At 39.9% G+C, this 7,325-nt stretch overlaps 1 protein-coding gene and 1 non-coding gene across 2 annotated transcripts in view; one reads left to right on the top strand and one right to left on the bottom strand.

Moving 5' to 3' along the window:
• LOC115868136 (ferritin light chain-like) overlaps positions 1 to 7,325 on the bottom strand; it is a 55,595-nt gene that overhangs the window by 5,767 nt on the left and 42,503 nt on the right. The window lies entirely within an intron of this gene.
• Positions 6,680 to 6,809, top strand: LOC115868182. The gene has a single exon (XR_004045466.1). It is a non-coding gene; the product is annotated as a small Cajal body-specific RNA 24 (non-coding RNA).

Genomic DNA, 7,325 nt, shown 5'->3' with positions numbered 1-7,325 from the left:
TGTATCCTGCCACTCTTCTGTATTCCTCTATCACCGCAAGTACTTCTGTTGTGGAGCTTTGGGGATTTTCAATGTATAGAATCATGTCATATGCAAATAACAATAGTTTTACCTCCTCCTCTCCTAGATGGATACATTTAATGTCCTTCCAATGCCTTCTGTTGTTAGCTAGGACCCTCAGTATGATGTTGAAAAGAAGTGGGGACAAGGGGTATCATTGTCTGGTCTCCTTTTTCAGTGGGATAGTTTTCATCTTTTCTCTATTGACTGTGATGTTACCTAGTGGCTTTTCATAAACGACTTGTATTAACTTGAGGAATTCCCCTTCCATTTCTATCTTCTTGAATGTCTTAATTAGGAATGGGTGTTAGAAGCTGTCAAATGCTTTTTCTGCATCTATCAATATCATCATGTGATTTGTATCCTTTTTCTTATCAATGTAGCAAATAATATTGAAGGACTTTCAGATGTTAAACCATCCCTGCTTCTCTGAAATGAATCCCATCTGATCATGGTGGATTATATGTTTTCTATACTTTTGTATTTTATTGGCCAATCTCTTGTTAAGGATTTTTGCATCTATGTTCATTAGATATATCGGTCTATCCTTCTCTATTCCTGTGGGATCCTTGCCCTGTTTGTGTTTCAAAGTTATAATGGTTTTGTAGAATGAGTCTGGGAGTTTGCCATCTTTTTTTATACTCTGGAATAATTTGTGAAGGATCGGTGTCAGTTCTTTCCTGAATGCTTGGTAGAATTTTCCTGTGAAGCCATCTGGTCCAGGAACTTTTTAGTTGGTAGTTTCTTGATAATCATACCTATTTCTTCTTTTGCTAGGGTCTGTTGAGATTCTTGACCTCTATGTGGGATAATCTTGGGGGGATTGTTTTCCCAGCTATTTGTCCATGTCTTCCACATTGTTGAATTAGAATACAAACTTTCCTAGTACTCTGTGAGTATCCTTTTAACCTATTTTGGGTTTGTTGTGATATCCCCAGTTTCATCCCTCATCCTGGCTATTGATATTTGCTCCTTCCTATCCTTGCAGTCCATTGATTCTGTTGATCCCTTCAAAGAACCTTCAAAGATCCTTTGAAAGAATACTTTTAAAAAAGCTGAATGCAGAGAGGACTGTAGGGCCAACAGTTCATGACATATTTCCCCCTTACTTTATCATACTGGGACAAAGGACAATAGTGGGGGCACACAACAGGGAGGAAGTGCAGCCTGAACCCCAAACAGAGAGGAACATAACAGATCAGTAACGGGAGCAAAACAAAGCCACAAAACCCCTAAAGAGCACCCCTTCCCCCCCAAATAGACTTAAGGGTAGGAGGGGAAGTTCCCAGAATTCCCCCAGGACCAGTGGGGCGATAGTCATAAAGGTCAGCGGACAGACCTGGAATTATGCATGGCTTTTTTCCCCCAGTTTTTGTTGTGTCCCCCCTCCAATTGTTTGTTTTCTATTTGTTTGGTCTATTCCACTATTGGTATGCCTACTTACATAAGACAAGCATGGGAAGCAAGCTCGAGGAGAAAGCAACGGAACCAATCGTCCCGGGGGAATTGAAGGGAGAAGGGTGCGGGGGAAGAGTGTGGTGGGCAAACAATGCCATGGACAGGTGAATAACTAGGGAATAAAAATCAATAACAATGAGGATATAGAGTTCCTGGGGGTGCTGGCACAACAGCAATCTAGTTGAGAGTGTGATGGTGGGGCTGAAGGAAGGTAAAAAGAAACAGGAATAATCTAGGAAGCAAAGCTATGGATAGAAGCAAAAGCATAGGTGTGCACTATGTAAAAAAAATAAAAAGTATTGGCCTATGTACATATATTTATATAGCAATACACTGAGATAGTAGAAAGACTTCAGGCTTCTGCTCATAACCTCCCTCAATACAAGAACACTTTGTTCTAACAAATTGGCAATCTGAGATGCTCACCCTCTCAGCACAATCGCTGAAGACAAAATGGATGCATAAGCAAATGTGGTGAAAAAGGCAGATGGTGCCCAGTTATTAACAGATATAAGCCTGGGGTCTTCCAGGCTTGAAGTGAAAAAAAGCGGCCATCCAGCAGAGAAACAACAAGCCCACATGGAAGAAACACACCAGCCTGTGTGATCATGAGGTGTCATTGGGACCAAGTAACAGGCATCAGAAGACCCTTAACAATCAAACGAACAAACAAATCCATATGGTTGAGAATGACGGGGGCTCAGAGCAGAGACCCCAAGTTGCTTTTTTGGCCATTGCACTTTCCCCCACAGAGGGGTCACAGGGAAGGGAAGGGCCAACCAGGGCACAGTAAAGCACCAATGAAACACACAATATTCCTCTGGTTCCTTGAGGCTTCCTCATGCCCTCCCCACCCCACCATGACCCCAGTGATGCTCCTCACTTCCGACTAGACTGGAGCATGTACCCAGGTATAGATAAGAGATAAGCTCTCATGACACATGCAATCCAGGAGCAGGAATGGGAATAGCAGTACCAGATGAGTAGGGAGAAGAGGCGGAGAGGAAGGGAAGGGGGAACCAATCATAATGATTGACACACAACTACATACACCCCTCCAGGGGGAAGAACAACAGAAACCATTGGGGAAGGGAGACAGTGGTCAGTGTGAAATATGAAAATAATAATAATATATAATCTATCAAAGGGTTATAGGGTTGGGGGTTGGGGTGGAGGAGCTGATACCAAGGGCTCAATAGAAAAGTAATTGTCTAGAAAAGAATGATGGCAACATATGTACAAATATGCCTGATACAATTGATGTACAGATTGTAATAAGAATTGTAAACCTTCAATAAATGATAAAAAAAAAAGCTGCATTGATTTTTTGCGTTGTCTCTTGTCTTCCCACTCATTTAGTTCTGCCCTGATTTTTATTATTTCTTTTCTTTCACTATTAGAGGGGTTGTTCTGTTGACTCTGTTCTAGTTGCTGGAGGTTATGTGACAGCGTATTAGTCATAAGTCACAAGCCCCTGGCTTTTCCTGTTTTATTATGTTAAAATCCTGGGCTGTGCTCTGGGGATTAGTATCCTGCCTGTCTTGTTATGTGAACATTATGCTAATAGACCTGGACCAGGTTTCTGGTGGATTACATTCAAATGTATGCAAAGGAACACAGCCTGGAATTGTAAACGTTAACAATTTTTTTTTCTTTTTATAATGGGCTTATGGGGTGTCCTGGTATTGGGGATGTGCTGTGCTGTTCCTCAGGGAAGGGGACTAGATTCGCTGAGTGGTTTAGGGGTGGTTTGGATCTGAATTCTCCCCCAATTTCACTCTTGTGTCACTCCCGGATCTCCTGCACAGCTATGTCACAGGTAAATATCCCAGGGGCACCTCAATTGCTGAAAATTAGTGACTAGTTATCTATTGTTACTGTCACTGGCAGGCACAGAGCTCTCAATTCCCTGATCTAACAACAGGACCACCGGGGAGGGGTAGGAGGTGATTCTACCTTGGCACTATCTTGACTCCTAGACTTACTATTGATGTAACAGCTACTGAACGTGGGATCACACATGGTTTGTTATTTTCAATGTGAAATGAATATTTTGGACTCATCAAGCCTTCAGCTGAATAGGTGGCCAAAATATTGACTCCAAGAACTATCTATGCACAAATCTATTAAGCAAGATTGAAACTAATGAAGGCAATTTTATGGAACAAATTGTAACTGGGGAAATATTTTGAATTTACTAATAAAATCTAGAGAATAAAGTTCACTAAAAATTGATTTCCAAGGGAATCTGCTGGACCAATTAAATTCAAAGCCAGGAAGTCAGCTAAGAAGGCTGTTTTTGTTTTGTTTTGCTTTATTCCATAGAGGTTATCTTAATAGAGTTTCTCAAAGGACACAGAGTGACTTGCTAGGAGTAACATTTAAGAAAATGTAAAACTACATTAGTGAGAAAAAGACTAGGAAGGCTATGCTGAGGATTTTTTCCTCATTATGACTATGCATTTTCAAGGCTAACAATGGGTGTTTTGAAAAAATTTCATTAGGAAACCTTACCAACCTCTTTCTACCCTACCTCTCTGATTTTATCTCTTCAGAATTCTTCTTGTTCCCCAAACTCAAAGAACATTTAAAAGGAATACAATCTAATTCCTCAAAGAGGCCCAGAGTGTCATTTTGAGGTGGTGTAATCAAAGCACACAGAATTCTTCAGGGAAGGGTTGTTTGAATGAGATGCCCTTGAGTCAGTTCTGACTCACAGCACCCCGATGTACAACAGAATGAAACACTGTCTGGTTGTGAGCCACCTGCATAATTGTACCTATGCTTGAGCTGATTGTTGCAACCGCCAGGTCAATTCATCTCCTTGAGGGCTGGCTTCTTTTTGGCTGTACCACTATTTACCAAGTGTGATGTTTTTATCCAAAGACTTGTCTCTTCTGACAGCATACCCGAAATATGTAAGATGAAGTCTCACTATTCTTACCTCTAAAGAACATTCTGACCCTACCTCTTATAAGACAGATTCATTTGTCCTTTTGGCAGGAAATAGTATTTCCAGTATTATTTGCAAGCACCCTAAATCTAATGCATCAATTCTTCTTCAGTCTTCCATAGTTAATGTCCAATTTTCACATGTGTATGAGGCAAATGAAAATACCATCAAAAGAGTTAAAAAAGAATCCACATATTAGAAAAAATATTTATTAATTATACATCAGATAAAGGGCTAATCTCTAAAATCCATAGAAAACTACAGCATGTTAACTATGAAATCCAAATAATTCAATTAAAATTTGACATAAGATGTGAATAGACAATTTACCAAAGACAACATCGAGGCAGCCAACAACCATATGAAGAAATATTCATGTACATTAACAATAAGTTAAAATGAGAAACTACTTCAAACATTGAAGAAAATACAATAAAACAGAAAATAATAAGTACTAGAAAGGATACGATACTTTTACATTGTTGATGACATTGTAGATCTTTGGAAACTAGCATGGCACTTCCTTAAATGCAAGTACAAGTATGTTATCATCTAGCAATCTGTTTATTGGGTATATACCCTAAAGAAATAAAGACTATATCATGAACAGTCATATGCACAGCTATGTGTATTGTAGCAATTTCTATAACAGCAAAAACATGGAAAAACCTCCAAACTCTGATAATGTATGTAGGTATAAAAATTAAAATGTGAAAAAGCTACACGAGGTGGAGTTTTCATAGTACACACATCCAGTAACTTGCTCTGAGTCCGTACACCCAGTGGCATCGCTGTAAATTTTTTCATAAAAGCATTTTCTCTGGGACCTCATTTTTTGTAATGACCGATTTAAAAGAACAGTGTGCAGCTGTGAAATTTTGTTTACTGCTCGGGAAAAATGCCGCAGAAACTGTTATGATGTAGAACACAGATTACAAGGACAGCGCTAATGGAAAAACTCAAGTGTATGAGTGGTTTTCTCCTTTCAAAGAAGGTGAAAGGCCGATTGATGACAAACCTCATTCTGGATGTCTACCAATTTCGCAAATGGATGAAAATGTCAACTTGTAGTGCATTCAGAGTTCATTATACCAGGTCAGACTGTTAATCAAGCTTTCTATTTAGAGGTTCTGAAAAGATTGCATAACAGTGTGTGACAACAACAAAAAAGGCCTGATTTGTGACAGACGGTATTGGCTTTGCCCCCATGACAGTGCATCTGCTCATGCAGCCATCTCACATCACCAGTTTTTGGCAAAAAACAGCATGTCTCTCTTGCCCCAAGCTCCTTACTCACCTAACCTTGCTCCTTGGGACATCTTTTTGTTTCTGCGAATGAAGGGGACATGAAAGGACAGTAATTTGATGGTATAGAAGAGGCAGAACAACAGTAACAACAAGGGCGGTGCTGTGAGCCCTCCAAACAGGTGAGTTTGAAAAATACTCCCACGAATGGAATCGCAGATTTGACAAATGTATTCAGTGTAATGGAAAGTACTTAGGAAGTGATAATGTTCAGCTTCCATTCATTAGGTCTTCAGTATACGCCCTTGTTTCCATGCCTTGCATAAAGTTTTCAGCTGCTACTTCCTTCAGAGTAGGCATCCCAGTCCTTCCTCATGGTCTGTTCTTCACCTGGAAGCTCTGCTGATGCCTGTTCACCCTGGGGGACTTTGAAATAGCAGCGGCATCACTTCCAGCATTGCAGCAACACAAAAGCCACCACAGCATGAGACACTGACGGACAAGTGGTGGAGAGAAGGGTTGGAGAGAGGGTAACTCTGCTCTTGGAAGGCTATACACCTAGACAGAGAGCATATTGAGATATAATCGCTTCACATTCTCAGATTTTTGTTTAATAAAGATTTCTATTATTTTGTAGCAATCCTTTTTGTCATACCCTCCTATACTACATATCTATAGCTCCTTATAGATTATGAATCTGACTCTACTTAAGAGTGATGGGTTTCAATGAGAGTCTTAGTAATACATTTCTCCTTGAAGGAAAGTCTGGGTGGTCAACTCAGATTTTGTTGTTTTTCTCTCACCACCTGTGCACTTTTCAAAATTCTCAAAGGACTTGAGATTTTCCCTCCTCTCTGTGTTCTGAATAAAGCATCCCTTTCCCTGTGTCTGTCCTGCATTCAAAGGGTTTTTAGATCTAGTCATAATAACACTATCAGAACTGCTTCTAAAAACACTCAGATGTGGACATTTATTCTTACTCAGTTTCTTCTCAAGGTGAAGATAGTTCTTTATAAATGTCCTAAAGAAATATAGTAGCTTTCTGTTCATCTTTTGCAAGTATGAAGGGAGGATCGTTCCACTACTGACACTTTAAAAACAAACAAACAAACAAACAAACACACCCCAAACCACTCAGACTTGTCAAATATGCGGTCATTTCATATAAGGAACAAAGCTTGCTTTGAACATATTCAAGAGGCTGATTTATGTCAAACAGGCTTTTCTGGCGTTTTGAGGCCCTGTGTCTGAGGCAAGCTGTAGTGGCACAGAATGAAAATGTTCAGCTGCTAATTGAAATTTATGTGGACGTGGCAGTTTGCTCTGTAAAGATTCAGAGACTTGGCAACCTGGTGGAGCGGTTGGACTCTCCAACAAGGTCACGATAAAGACATCTTTTTGACGGCAGCAGGCTTGGTGTTTGGATTTTAGCTATGAGTTCGTTTCTTGTACCATGTAATAAGCAAGAGGCAAAATGTTACATTAAACCCATCAAAAGGCTTAAAACAGGAAAAGCCTTGAGCAGGTTGTTGTTGTTGTTTTAAAGAACGTTATGATGGTGGAGGAATGAATCTTCCTACTAGCTTCTTTGCTCCGTCCACATTCATCT

This window comes from Echinops telfairi, unplaced genomic scaffold, assembly GCF_000313985.2.
Source record: "Echinops telfairi isolate 266 unplaced genomic scaffold, ASM31398v2 ScPeMD7_7;HRSCAF=31, whole genome shotgun sequence".
Lineage (NCBI taxonomy): Eukaryota > Metazoa > Chordata > Mammalia > Afrosoricida > Tenrecidae > Echinops > Echinops telfairi.
The sequence above is the reverse complement of the archived record's forward strand: the minus strand, read 5'-3'. Positions and strand labels throughout refer to the sequence as shown.